Source organism: Oncorhynchus gorbuscha, linkage group LG19 (assembly GCF_021184085.1).
Source record: "Oncorhynchus gorbuscha isolate QuinsamMale2020 ecotype Even-year linkage group LG19, OgorEven_v1.0, whole genome shotgun sequence".
NCBI classification, from domain to species: domain Eukaryota; kingdom Metazoa; phylum Chordata; class Actinopteri; order Salmoniformes; family Salmonidae; genus Oncorhynchus; species Oncorhynchus gorbuscha.
This window is the reverse complement of record NC_060191.1, coordinates 6,715,080-6,730,405: the sequence shown is the minus strand read 5'-3', so window position 1 is coordinate 6,730,405 and position 15,326 is coordinate 6,715,080. Positions and strand designations below refer to the sequence as shown.

General features: G+C 47.0%; 1 pseudogene; it reads right to left on the bottom strand.

The window, feature by feature from the left end:
- Positions 1-15,326, bottom strand: part of LOC124005951 — a 49,782-nt pseudogene that overhangs the window by 13,080 nt on the left and 21,376 nt on the right.

Sequence of the window (15,326 nt, the reverse complement as noted above, 5' to 3'; positions counted from 1 at the left end):
GTGGGCTCACTCTGCCAAGTTAGCTGGTCATCCCGGTGTTCGAGGCACTCTTGCGTCTATTCGCCAGCGCTTTTGGTGGCCGACTCAGGAGCGTGACACGCGCCGTTTCGTGGCTGCTTGTTCGGACTGCGCGCAGACTAAGTCGGGTAACTCTCCTCCTGCCGGTCGTCTCAGACCGCTCCCCATTCCTTCTCGACCATGGTCTCACATCGCCCTAGACTTCATTACCGGTCTGCCTTTGTCTGCGGGGAAGACTGTGATTCTTACGGTTGTCGATAGGTTCTCTAAGGCGGCACATTTCATTCCCTCGCTAAACTTCCTTCCGCTAAGGAGACGGCACAAATCATTATCGAGAATGTATTCAGAATTCATGGCCTCCCGTTAGACGCCGTTTCAGACAGAGGCCCGCAATTCACGTCACAGTTTTGGAGGGAGTTCTGTCGTTTGATTGGTGCGTCCGTCAGTCTCTCTTCCGGGTTTCATCCCCAGTCTAACGGTCAAGCAGAGAGGGCCAATCAGACGATTGGTCGCATACTACGCAGCCTTTCTTTCAGAAACCCTGCGTCTTGGGCAGAACAGCTCCCCTGGGCAGAATACGCTCACAATTCGCTTCCTTCGTCTGCTACCGGGTTATCTCCGTTTCAGAGTAGTCTGGGTTACCAGCCTCCTCTGTTCTCATCCCAGCTTGCCGAGTCCAGCGTTCCCTCCGCTCAAGCGTTTGTCCAACGTTGTGAGCGCACCTGGAGGAGGGTGAGGTCTGCACTTTGCCGTTACAGGGCACAGACTGTGAGAGCCGCCAATAAACGCAGGATTAAGAGTCCAAGGTATTGTTGCGGCCAGAGAGTGTGGCTTTCCACTCGCAACCTTCCTCTTACGACAGCTTCTCGTAAGTTGACTCCGCGGTTCATTGGTCCGTTCCGTGTTTCCCAGGTCGTCAATCCTGTCGCTGTGCGACTGCTTCTTCCGCGACATCTTCGTCGCGTCCATCCTGTCTTCCATGTCTCCTGTGTTAAGCCCTTTCTTCGCACCCCCGTTCGTCTTCCCTCCCCCTCCCGTCCTTGTCGAGAGCGCACCTATTTACAAGGTACATAAGATCATGGACATGCGTTCTCGGGGACGGGGTCACCAATACTTAGTGGATTGGGAGGGTTACGGTCCTGAGGAGAGGAGTTGGGTTCCGTCTCGGGACGTGCTGGACCGTTCACTCATTGATGATTTCCTCCGTTGCCGCCAGGATTCCTCCTCGAGTGCGCCAGGAGGCGCTCGGTGAGTGGGGGGTACTGTCATGTTTTGTCATTTATTATCTTGTCTTGTCCCTGTGCTTCCCATTCTATTCGTTTCCCTCTGCTGGTCTTATTAGGTTCTTTCCCTCTTTCTATCCCTCTCTCTCCCCCTCCCTCTCTCACTCTCTCGCTCTCTCTTCTCTCTATCGTTCCGTTCCTGCTCCCAGCTGTTCCTATTCCCCTAATCAATCATTTAGTCTTCCCACACCTGTTCCCGATCCTTTCCCCTGATTAGAGTCCCTATTTCTTCCTTTGTGTTCCGTTCCTGTCCTGTCGGTTCCTTGTTTAGAATTCACCGTGCTGTGATTGTGTATCGCCCTGTCGTGTCGTGTTTTCCTCAGATGCTGCGTGGTGAGCAGGTGTCTGAGTCTGTCTGGTTCAAGTGCCTTCCCGAGGCAACCTGCTGTTCACCTGCTGTTCAAGATCGAGTCTCCAGTTTGTCCTCGTCATTTCGAGTGAAAGTTGTGTTTTTTTGTTTGTATTTACTTTACTGGATTAAAGACTCTGTTTTCGCCAAGTCGCTTTTGGGTCCTCTTTCACCTGCATGACACAACCTCTCTTTCGTATCGTCTGAGACTCCCAAAGATTGGAAAGCTGCCGCGGTCATCCCTCTCTTCAAAGGGGGTGATACTCTAGACCCAAACTGCTACAGACCTATATCTATCCTACCCTGTCTTTTTAAGGTCTTCGAAAGCGAAGTTAACAAACAGATTACCGACCATTTCGAATCCCACCGTACCTTCTCCTCTATGCAATCTGGTTTCAGAGCTAGTCATGGGTGCACCTCAGCCACGCTCAAAGTCCTAAACGACATCATAACCTCCATCGATAAGAGACAATACTGTGCAGCCGTATTCATCGACCTGGCCAAGGCCTTCGACTCTGTCAATCACCACATTCTTATTGGCAGACTCGACAGCCTTGGTTTCTCAAATGATTGCCTCGCCTGGTTCACCAACTACTTCTCTGATAGAGTTCAGTGTGTCAAATTGGAGGGCTCACATTTACAGACTCACATTAAGCATCTCCAATTCTAAATGAATCGGCTTTCTATATTGCAACAAAGCATCCTTCACTCATGCTGCCAAACATACCCTCGTAAAACTGACCATCCTACCGATCCTCGACTTTGGTGATGTCATCTATAAAATAGCCTCCAACACTCTACTCAAAACTGGATGCAGTCTATTACAGTGCCATCCGTTTTGTCACCAAAGACCCATACACTACCCACCAAACCCACTGGCTACAGGTTATCTACAAGTCTTTGCTAGGTAAAGCCTTGCCTTATCTCAGCTCACTGGTCACCATAGCAGCACCCACTCGTAGCACGCGGTCCAGCAGGTACAGTGGGGCAAAAAAGTATTTAGTCAGCCACCAATTGTGCAAGTTCTCCCACTTAAAAATATGAGAGAGGCCTGTAATTTTCATCATAGGTACACTTCAACTATGACAGACAAAATGAGAAAACAAATCCAGCAAATCCTGCAAAAATCTCTGAAGCTGGAGACTCACATCTCCCTCACTAACTTTAACCTACCTCATCCTCATACTGTATTTATTTATTTATTTATCTTGCTCCTTTGCACCCCAGTATCATCTACTGCACATCTACAGCACCATTCCAGTTTTTAATTGCTATATTGTAATTACTTTGCCACCATGGCCTATTTATTGCCTTAACTTACCTCATTTGCACTCACTGTATATAGACTTTTAGTTTTCTTTGGTTCTACTGTATTATTGACTGTATGATTTGTTTATTTCATGCGTAACTCTGTGTTGTTGTATGTGTCGAATTGCTATGCTTTATCTTGGCCAGGTCGCAGTTGCAAATGAAAACTTGTTCTCAACTAGCTTACCTGGTTAAATAAAGGTGAAATAAAATGTAAAAATAGCCTTTTAAAATGATAAACTTGGATTAGCTAACACAACATGCCATTGGAACACAGGAGTGATGGTTGCTGATAATGGGCTTCTGTACGCCTATGTAGATATTCCATAAAAAAATCTGCCGTTTCCAGCTACAATAGTCATTTACAACATTAACAATGTCTACACTGTATTTCTGATCAGTTTGATGTTATTTTAATGGACAAAAAATGTGCTTTTCTTTAAAAAACAAGGACATTTCTAAGTGATCCCAAACTTTTGAACGGTAGTGTGTATACTCGTAATAAGACTAAGTAATTGGCCTATTAAAATGTTTATCTGTCTCCGTAAAGATAATTAGCAATATGCAAGAGACTATGGTTGAGTTACACTAATAGACAATGAATAATAAACATCTGAGTTGTTTGGACTCAAAACCTGAGTTGTTGACCAATAGTATTACTGTAAAGTTAACCTCCAATCAGATGTCAGACCTACATGATGTAACCTCTCAGAGGTGTGACAATGATAACCCATAGCAAATTCCTGCATACAGCTGATAAGAAGAGCCACTTCTGGGGCTGGGCTGCCCTGCAACAGCAGCAAGGCAAGATGAGACTTCAGAGGAGACTCACCAATGACAGCATAGCCCCCGGGGAGATAAACTATCCCATCACACAGGATACCGTTTGGGAAGAGAGTGGCCATGATCTCCCCTACCAGACGCCCAAATGCTGCCCCTGGGGAGAGGGATTTATAGGCAATACATGGATTTATAAAAGGTTATTCTATAAGTCATGAACATAAACTCTAATAAGTTCAACAATGTTCTCTGACCTCTCCAGCCATGAACTGTCCGAATCCAGGAGGAAAGGTCAGGGTGGCGATGACAAACGTCACTGTACCTGGGTAGATCAACCGACTGAACACACGCACGCACGCACGCACGCACGCACGCACGCACACACACACACACACACACACACACACACACACACACACACACACACACACACACACACACGCATGCGCACAAACACAAAGACACACACACAACACACAATATTATTAAACAACTGGGATACTCAGCCGTTATAACAAACCACAATGCCATTACTTAAATGTGAAGCATTTTAGGGTAATGACATAAATTGTCAGGAATCTCCTCCCAGTTCATTGTCTGGCTGTCAGGCTGTTGAGTTCATGGCAGGACACCTCTACAGCTCTGCCCCTCCTAATGTGGGAGCTCAATGTACCTTGACTGGTGAGTCAATGGCTAAGTGAATGTGTCTAACTGGGTGAATGGCTGGCTGTTAAGCCCTGCTTGTCTGGGTCAATGTCGTGTAACAGATTACTTTGTAAGAAGAGGCTACCCAAATGAAACTCATCTGGAATGGAATGTGGAAAGTGTCAGGGATCTGGGTAATAGTGTCTGCTAAGCATTACAATTGTGAAGACATTTGAGTAAGTGTAACAGTGTGTGTGTACTGTGTGTACGTATTGTGTGTATGTACTGTGTGTGTGTACTGTGTGTGTGTACTGTGTGTACGTATTGTGTGTTAATGTACTGTGTGTGTGTACTGTTTGTGTGTACTGTGTGTATGTACTGTGTGTATGTACTGTGTGTGTGTACTGTGTGTGTGTAATGTGTGTGTGTACTGTGTGTATGTACTGTGTGTATGTACTGTGTGTGTGTACTGTGTGTGTGTACTGTGTGTGTGTACTGTGTGTATGTACTGTGTGTGTGTACTGTGTGTGTGTACTGTGTGTGTGTACTGTTTGTGTGTACTGTGTGTGTGTACTGTGTGTGTGTACTATGTGTATGTACTGTGTGTGTGTACTGTTTGTGTGTACTGTGTGTGTGTACTGTGTGTGTGTACTGTGTGTATGTACTGTGTGTACGTATTGTGTGTATGTACTTTGTGTATGTACTGTATGTATGTACTGTTTGTGTGGATTGTGTGTGTGTACTGTGTGTATGTACTGTGTGTATGTACTGTTTGTGTGTACTGTGTGTGTGGATTGTGTGTGTGTACTGTGTGTGTGTGTACTGTGTGTGTGTACTGTGTGTGTGTACTGTGTGTGTGTACTGTGTGTGTGTGTACTGTGTGTGTGTGTACTGTGTGTGTGTACTGTGTGTATGTACTGTGTATATGTACTGTGTGTGTGTACTGTGTGTGTACTGTGTGTGTCTACTGTGTGTGTGAACTGTGTGTGTACTGTGTGTATGAACTGTGTGTGTACTGTGTGTATGTACTGTGTGTATGTACTGTGTGTGTACTGTGTGTATGTACTGTGTGTGTACTGTGTGTATGTACTGTGTGTACGTATTGTGTGTATGTACTTTGTGTATGTACTGTGTGTATGTACTGTGTGTGTGTACTGTGTGTGTGTACTGTGTGTATGTACTGTGTGTACATATTGTGTGTATGTACTTTGTGTATGTACTGTGTGTATGTACTGTTTGTGTGGATTGTGTGTGTGTGTACTGTGTGTATGTACTGTTTGTGTGTACTGTGTGTGTGGATTGTGTGTGTGTACTGTGTGTATGTACTGTGTGTATGTACTGTTTGTGTGTACTGTGTGTGTGTACTGTGTGTGTGTACTGTGTGTATGTACTGTGTGTGTGTACTGTGTGTGTGTACTGTGTGTGTGTGTACTGTGTGTGTGTACTGTGTGTATGTAGTGTGTATATTGTAAAGTGACTGTTCCACTGGATGTCATAAGGTGAATGCACCAATTTGTAAGTCGCTCTGGATAAGAGCGTCTGCTAAATGACTTAAATGTAAATGTAAATGTATATGTACTGTTTGTGTGTACTGTGTGTGTGTATTGTGTATGTGTACTGTGTGTGTGTACTGTGTGTGTGTACTGTGTGTATGAACTGTGTGTGTACTGTGTGTGTGTACTGTGTGTATGTACTGTGTGTGTGTACTGTGTGTGTGTACTGTGTGTATGTATGCGAGTGTGTGCATGCGTGATGTCTCACTGCTTGGTGAGAAAGCTCCTGAGAGAAGTCTGTCTCCTCATCACTAGAACCACCTGTCTGTTCAGGTAGACAACAGACAGACAGGGGACAGAGAGTCAGGAACCCACAGGAGATTCTACAACAGACAGACAGGGGACAGAGAGTCAGGAACCTACAGGAGATTCTACAACAGACAGACAGGGGACAGAGAGTCAGGAACCTACAGGAGATTCTACAACAGACAGACAGGGGACAGGGAGTCAGGGACCCACAGGAGATTCTACAACAGACAGACAGGGGACAGAGAGTCAGGAACCCACAGAAGATCCTACAACAGACAGACAGGGGACAGAGAGTCAGGAACCTACAGGAGATTCTACAACAGACAGACAGGGGACAGGGAGTCAGGGATCCACAGGAGATTCTACAACAGACAGACAGGGGACAGAGAGTCAGGAACCCACAGAAGATCCTACAACAGACAGACAGGGGACAGAGAGTCTGGAACCTGTAAAGAATTGCTATTCTCTTATGCAAGTGATCAGCCTACTGCTAAATGCATGGCTATAACTCACAGTAAAGGATGTGGGGCCCCCTACAGGATAACTCACGCACACACACCCCCATCCAGCACACACACAGTCCCCTTTAGCTGAACGGATGTGACGGCGGGATTCGAGAGTGACGGACGGCCCAGCTGAGCCAATGGCGGAAGACTACAGACGGAAGGCCCAGCTGAACCAATCCAAAGACCCGATCTCCCAGAATCAACCTACTTTCTGTTTTGTATAAATTGTATTGTAACGGTTCACTCTTTCTCTTTTTCCTGCTGTTCTGTGCGAGCGAATGGGAGAGCCGTATATACGTGTACCAGATATTCTCACTCTGAATAAATCTGTCGCTTGTCGTACAATCTACCACCTTGTCTGAATCGATCCTTAACCGGCTCACCCTTCTACATATCCTTTTATCAACAGAATTTGGTAGCGGGAGGATGGTTTAATAACGGTCCGGTCGAAGAGAGTTGATTGGGTGTGAGAAGGAGAGTGACGGAAGGACGGTTCCAAAAAGACGGGTGAAAGAAATTCGGGGAGGACAATAATTCTGCTCAACTCGGGAAACTGATCTAAAAGGTGCACCATAAATAAGGTAAGCAAAACCTGTTAAATCAAACTTTGCATATTGTCGTATAGTCTGTCTAAATTTTGATCAGTATTTCCGAGTAAGTATGAATTCTTGTGTAAATTTATAATTTGCTGACAAGTTGAAAGTACAGTGAAGTGAACATATGTGGTACAAACCGGCGACGGCCGGGTGATTAAATCATTGATGAGATATCAGTAAGGGGGTAGTTAATTACTATTCATTAAATCTGGCGACGAGGGGATAAATTGTAATTTTGTCCCGTGACCCGGTCAGCACAGTCTGATAGCTTTCAATGATGAGGTATCACTTTTGAGGCCTGGAGTAGTTCCGATAGGGGTCAATAACAGATCAGTAAGTGAATGGTTAATTACTATTCATTAAACCTGGCGCCGAGGGGACAAATTGTAATTTTGTTCCGAGACTCGGTCGAAGTCCAGTCTGATGGTGTTGATTGATAGGGGTCGGACACGGACATGGATTTGGATAAGATAAGTTCCGATAGCGGTTAATAACAGGTCAGTAAGTGAATAGTTAATTACTATTCATTAAACCTGGCGCCGAGGGGACAAATTGTAATTTTGTTCCGAGACTCGGTCGAAGTCCAGTCTGATGGTGTTGATTGATAGGGGTCGGACATGGATTTGGATTCAGCACGGTAGAGATTAGGGATAAAAATCAGTAAGGGGATAGTTAATTACTATTCATTAAACCTGGCGCCGATAGGGGAAAAGATTGGCAACTTTGTCCCGCGACTCGGTCGAAGTCCAGTCTGATAAGTAGTCCAAAAGATAGGCTGATAATGTTTAGAGAGAACACGTGTATTTGTAACTGTTCATATAAAATGTAATGTGGTTGTAATTGTCTCCATCAAGATTGTTGATGGTTTGAGAGAGAGAGAGAACTCAAGAAGGGTTATTGGATAATCCGAAACTTATATGTTGTATGTAAACTTCCATGTTGTATGTAAACTTCCATGTTGTATGTATCTATAACTTCTGTGTAAAATGTATAATCAGGAACAAAATGACTGATGTATAATTGAAATAAGATCTGAATATAATAATTAATATTGTGACTATATAGTCGAATAGATCCCTTGGTTGCGCGCTCCACAAAAGCTATACCAACCCAATCGTTTTTCTCGAACTGAATATTCAAGGAAAAGGCAGAGTGTGAGCAATAGTGCCTCCTCGAATACATCGTTGTTATTAACTAACGACGGGCTAAGCATATTCTAATTATATTCAAGTAGTCTGATAAAATTCCGATTAAGTTACGATTGAATTAAAATTGAATTACGATTTAAAATTCACAATGGCGACCCCCAATACTTCAAAGCTGAAGTTTAATGAGTTCCTAGATAAAAAAATAGAATATAGATCAGGGGGAAAGAGACAGTGGAAGGATATAAAGAAAGTCTGGGAGGGAGTAAAGTTAAGATGGACGCAAGCAGGTTACCTAGGAGGGGGACTGCCAACCGGGGTCCAGTTGAAAACAATGGAATGTGGGTTAAGGGAGACGTTGCAGGAAGCTAGAGACAAGGAATTGGGAAGAAACAAGGCCCATGTATTCAGGAACCTAGGGACCAAACAGAGAAAGAGAGCAGAAGAGGAACTAAAGATAGGAACTTGGGCCATAGAAGAAGCGCAGAAAGCACAACTGAATAAAAATCCTGAAATAATGGGGGTGGTCACTTCCTCACAAGGGGCAGATGAACAGACGAGCTACCACCAGAAGATGGCGCCAAATCCCTTTCCCTCTGCCCTGGTCACTTCCTCACAAGGGGCAGATGAACAGACGAGCTACCACCAGGAGATGGCGCCAAATCCATTCCCCTCTGCTCCATCAAAATCTGAGCCCTCAACAACCCAACCCCTTTACCCAATCCTGTCAAATATGCCTCCACCTTATAATGAAGAGAAGAGAAGGGCTGGGCCCGCATCAACACAGGCCCCTGTTTTCCTTGTAAAAGAAGGAGTACTAAAAGGGGATACTTTGATCATAGGGGGCCACCTGGAGTGTGAATTATTAGAACCTGGCCCACAGAGTTACTCCACACCAGGGGTGCACAAAGGTGCACACCAGGGCCATCTGACCTGCATGCCCCTCGATCTATGCGAGAACAGCTCCACCTCAGTGGCCACACAAGGAATCCATTCACAGATGGAGCAGGGGGCAACGGGAGCAGCTGGAAGTCAAAGGGGAGAGATACCCCATCTCCCGCACATCCAGTGTATATGGAGAACATAAAGGGGAACCAAGGAGCGACATTCGTAAGGAATATTTCACAAGTGGCAGAATACCAGACGAAAATCTAATGTCTTTCAGCGAACCGGAAGAAGAGGGGGAAGATGATATGGAACTGCAAGAGGAGACAGAGGAAGACGTTCCCCTCATGTCTGCAGGTGTATGGGAGGCGAAACCCAACTTAAACTCATGGAAGAGGTTACAGCAGAAACGGGTGAAGCAGTCCTGTTACAAGGGATTTTTAAGGGAAAATCAACCCCGTTCAAACGGCAGTAAGACAGTCGCAGCGCATCATAGATAGACAAAGGAGAAAAGGGGAAGAAGAAGCGAAAAACGACAGGAGCTGTATCAAATGCCACTCAGGATGGATGAAACATCTAACCGAGAGGAATACGTTGCCTGGAAGATGCAAGATTTAACGGCCCTGATGGAACAGCTTCCGAGCTTACATGGGGGGGCCTCAGCCTGGCTGTTTCAGCTTCAAGCCTTAACTTCCGGGATCCGGCTTGCCCTGGGGGACATGAAAGCCTTATTGGCTAGGTCAACCGACTTCACGACCATGAAGGCCATAATAAACACAGCAGGACTGGGATCCCATGGGGCTTCAACAGAACCTGAAAAATATAGGGGAGCACTGTGGGATGAGCTGAGAAGGGCATATCCCACCGAGAAAAACTATGACACCCTTACCTCATTCACTATGGAAGAAGGGGAGAAGGCAGCTCAATACCTGGACAGGGCAAAGACAACCTGGAGATCAGTGCATATTGAACCCCATGACCAGAGCGGTACCACTCTCAGCATGTGGAAGGAGATGGTGGTGAATGGGACGCCGACAGAGGTGAAGAACAAGCTTAGGGCCACAGTGGGGCTGATGGCCTTGTCCACTGCTCAATTCAACTCCCATATACACCATCACATCTCTCAATACAATAAAGACAAAGGCACGGCTGATTCACAAGTACAATCGCTGCAACTCCAGTTGCTCAAACTACAATTAAATGAAGCCCAAAAGATCGCGAAACCAAAAAAGCAAATGGTGGTGGAAGACCCCACGGATATAGCTAAGATTGTATCCCAGACCATAAATCAGATGTTGGTGACCGTTCCAGTATCACCAACCCCCGCACAGGCACCGGTCGAGTACCCTCCAACTCCAGGAGCCAACTACGGATATGGGGGTTATGATCAGCCAGGGTTCTCCAACCCCCCGGGACCAACATGGGGGGGGCCGACACGAGTAAGACCCTCTCATTGCTACAACTGTAAACACGAAGGCCATTACGCCAGAGACTGCTCCGCTCCCCCCACACAGCAGCGCCTGTCATATTTGGCTAACAGGGGGAGGAGAGGTGGACAAAGGGGAAGAGGGGCCCCATGGTACCTAGCCCCTGTCCAGGGATATCCACCAGCCCCTGCCCAGGGATATCAACCAGCATACAACCCAGCGTCTCCTACTGGCCCGACCTTCCAGGGGATGTCAGAGGGGCAACCCTCATGGGAATGAAGCTGCCCACCACCACCAGTCGGGTTAGATGGCCAACGATTCCCCGTCCACACAGAACCCACCATCATGTGTGATATACAGGGAGTCACTCACAGGTTCCTTGTGGACACAGGATGCACACATTCCGCCATCAATTCGCATCAACCCCTCTCTTCAGACAAAGTAAAGGTGGTGGGGGTTTCCGGAAATCCTGAAGATCAATACAAAACTACTCCACTATTATTCCAGTGGGGGCCTTCCAGTTTAAAACACCAATTCCTATATTGTCCAAATTGCCCAATTAACCTACTGGGTCGAGACCTGCTCTGTAAATTGGGATGCGCAATCTACCTAACTGAATCAGGGGTGGAGGTTTCGCTCGATACACCGCCAAGGGCCCGAATCCTGATGCTCCCAATTCTGCCCGCACCTGTTCTATCCACCACACAGGAGGTTTACTGGTTCAAATGCCTGCCATCTGGACCTGGCACTCCTGCCATCCAATTTCAATTCAACCAATGGAGGAAGCTAATATACACCTTTCATCCCTACAAGACACCACAGGCAGAATTACACTGCACACTCAACGTTACTGACGATGAAGACACACCATACACACAAGATTGGGATGAAAACATGATGCATCTTACCCCGAATATACGGTGTCTCACCATTGTGTGTGGCCCTGAGGGGGTGGCAGCCCCAGTCATACTCCCACAACATATTAAACCTTGGTATCAACTGGGACCGGACTCTACTCCTCACGTGACCCTCGCAGTGGGAAATGGACATGAGGCCCGAAGTCTAGGTCCAATGATAAAAAGGGCCTCGAAACTCACTTGGGAAGCGACTAGTGCACCAGGCCTGTTGAAGGCAACCACCGAAGAGATGTGGCGGCTGACTATGGTGGACACTGAAGAGCGGTGCCAGCCTGAGCGTCTCACGCTCCCCAGGCACCACGGAAAACCATATTCTGATCACCCTTCCTCCTGTGCTGTCTTGAATTCCATTGACAAGGCAATATGGACAACCACACCATTTGACGTGGGAAAGATACAGGTCCAACCAGTGCGCATTACCCTACCTAATCCAGCACAAGTACCAATATTTCGAACCCAATATCGACTGAAGCATGAACAGACTGAGGGGATCAGACCCACTATTGAAGGCCTCCTGGGAGCTGGATGCATATACAGGACTCAGTCACCCTGGAACACCCCCATACTTCCGGTTCTGAAGGCAGGAGGAGAAACATACCGGATGGTACAGGATTTCCGGGCTGTGAATGAAGTTATCACACCCATTGATCTCCCTGTTCCCGACCCACACATTACTCTGAGCAACCTGTCACCCAAACATCGGTACTTCACCGTGGTGGACTTGGCAAATGCTTTTTCAGCATCCCACTGGATGAGGCTTCCCAGCCGCTGTTTGCCTTTACCTACGAGAATCAGCAATTTACTTATTCCGTACTTCCTCAAGGCTATACTTCTTCCCCTGGAATCTTCAATTATATCCTGAAGACACACCTGGCAGAACTGAAGATCCCGGAAGGCGTAATACTCATACAATATGTAGACGATCTGTTGTTGGGGGCTCCCAACTCAGACCTTTGTCTGGAGATGACCAAAACCTTACTAGATTTTCTGGCAGTGAAAGGATACAAAGTCAAGAGGTCGAAAGTCCAATCATGCAGACGAACCGTTCTGTTCCTGGGAAGGGAAATCTCAAGCGAGGGAGCAGGCCTCTCCAAATCACATCGAGACTCAATCCTACATCATCCCAGGCCCATTACTGTTTCAGGAATGCTCTCTTTCCTGGGGTTGACGGGATACAGCCGCACTCACATCCCAGACTATACTGAAAGAACTGAACCCCTGAGAGAAATTGTTAGAGAAGCTGGCCCAAGAAACCTACAGGCCCCTCTTACATGGACTCCTGAAGCTTCAACGGCGTTTGGGCTCCTGAAAACTGACCTGTCTGTGGCTGCTGCTCTCACGGCACCAGACTACAGTAAAACATTTCACCTGGATGTTTCTGAAAGGGAAGGTTTTGCATCCGCCGTCCTTTTCCAGAAACATGAGGGGGAGAGAAGAGTACTCATGTACCACTCTTCAAAACTTGACCACATTGAAACCGGCCAGACCGACTGTTCCAGATACGTTGCGGCAGTAGCCAAGGCGATTGAGAAGACAGCCCATCTGGTAATGTGCCACAAGATGCAGATACATACCCACCACGGGGTGGCAGCATACCTCAACAGCAAAGAATTCACCTTCAGTGCGGACAGAAAAAACAAAATCCAGAACAAATGCAATCAGTCGCACATCACTTTTGTGAACACCGACAAGAATATGGCAGATGCACTCACCGCAGAAGATGGCCTAGCACACTCCTGCCAAGAGAGGGCAGCACAGGAGCTCAAACTGAGACCAGACCTAGAAAATGAACCATTGACATCACCAGACCTATGGCTATACACAGACGGATGTTGCTACAAGGGAGACAAAGGGAACATAGCTGCCTATGCGGTAGTACAGCAGTTGCATGACAAAACACATGTCACGCTGGAGTCAGGAATTATCCCCCAGCCAGCATCGGCACAATTTGCGGAAATTGTGGGTTTGACTCAAGCCCTAGAAAGAGCAGAAGGAAAGACTGTAAATATTTACACAGACTCGGCTTACGCACACGGAGCTGTGCACATAGACGGACCACAATGGGTTAGGCGCAACTTCACCACCACAGGTAATCTACCCATCAAGCACAGAGCCCAGATGGAACGTCTGATACATGCCGTATCATTACCAAAGACAGTGGCCATAATGAAATGCCGAGGCCACCAAAGACTGACCAGCAGAATCAATCATGGAAATGATGCCGCAGACTTGGCAGCCAAGGCCGCAGGAGGCTACAGCCCCCGACAGATGGTGCTTAGAATAGAACCAGCAAGGACTGAATTGACAAGCCAACACATACTAGAACTACAGGAAGAGGCAGGCCCTTACGAACATTCAGTGTGGACACAGAAGGGAGGCTCTAAAGGACCAGACGGAATTTGGAGGTGCCATGATGGTCGACTGGTGGCTCCGGCGAATCTCTGTCCAGAACTGATAAGGGAAGCCCACGGACCCACCCACGAAGGAAAACTCAGAACTCTACAGAAGGTTTCATATATATGGTGGCACCCCCACATGAAGGACATGACAGATTTATTCTGTGACGAGTGCAACATATGTGGGAGCTACAATTCAAAGAAGCCTTACCAAACCCCAATGGGAGCATACCCGGTGCCTAACGCATGTTTCCAAGACATTAGTATAGACTATACCGACATGGGAGAGGACAATGTAAAATACGGGAAGAGATATTTGCTAGTGATGGTAGATAGATTCTCTAGATGGGTAGAAGCAATTCCAACAGCTAAGGAGGATGGGAAGACAGTCATTAAGTGGCTGCAGTCAGAACTAATACCTAGATATGGGGTCCCTAGGCAAATTCGAAGCGACAATGGGTCCCACTTCGCAAACAAACACCTGAGACAGGTGGAGGAGAGGTTCGGCATTATCCACAAGTTTGGTTCCGTGTATAAGCCGCAGGCCCAGGGCCTTGTGGAGCGCTGCAACCAATCTCTGAAGAATAAGATAGCCAAAATATGTGCAGGTACAAAACTGACATGGGTGGAGGCCCTGCCACTGGCGTTGATGGCCATGAGGTCATCACCTGGGGCAGGGACTCATCTCTCACCCCACGAAATTATGACAGGGAGAGTAATGCCAGGTCCACCAAGAGAGGGAGGTCATATGCCCCCTCTTGATGTACACCAGATAGGTATGACTGATTATGTAAGAAAATTGACGGAACTGTCTGCAGCTCTATCCAAACAGATACACAAAGTCCATGTGGGGGAGCTGACGGGAGATCCAGAGCAACCAAGGATAAAGGTCGGCGATTGGGTAAGGATCAAAGTCCACAAAAGAAAGTGGGCGGATCCCAGGTGGACTGGACCGTACGAAGTGAAGGAGGTTACTTCACACTCAGTCCAGGTCAAAGGTAAATCGGGCGCACCTTGGCACCACTTGACGCATTGTACCCCAGCACCGACTCCTTCCAGAACACTGACTGAAGTCAGGGTCGATTTAAGCGACCTAAATTTGATTCCAAACACAGAACCTTTAGTTGGTGAGGATGTGGGAGCAATTCCCCGGCACTCCGACTAACCGGTCATCCAGGGATAGGGGCCATCTCTGGACGAGTTTGGGGAAAGTGGGTCCCGGGTTTGTTATTTTTATTGTAGTGACAGGAGTCTCCGTAGGGATTCTCC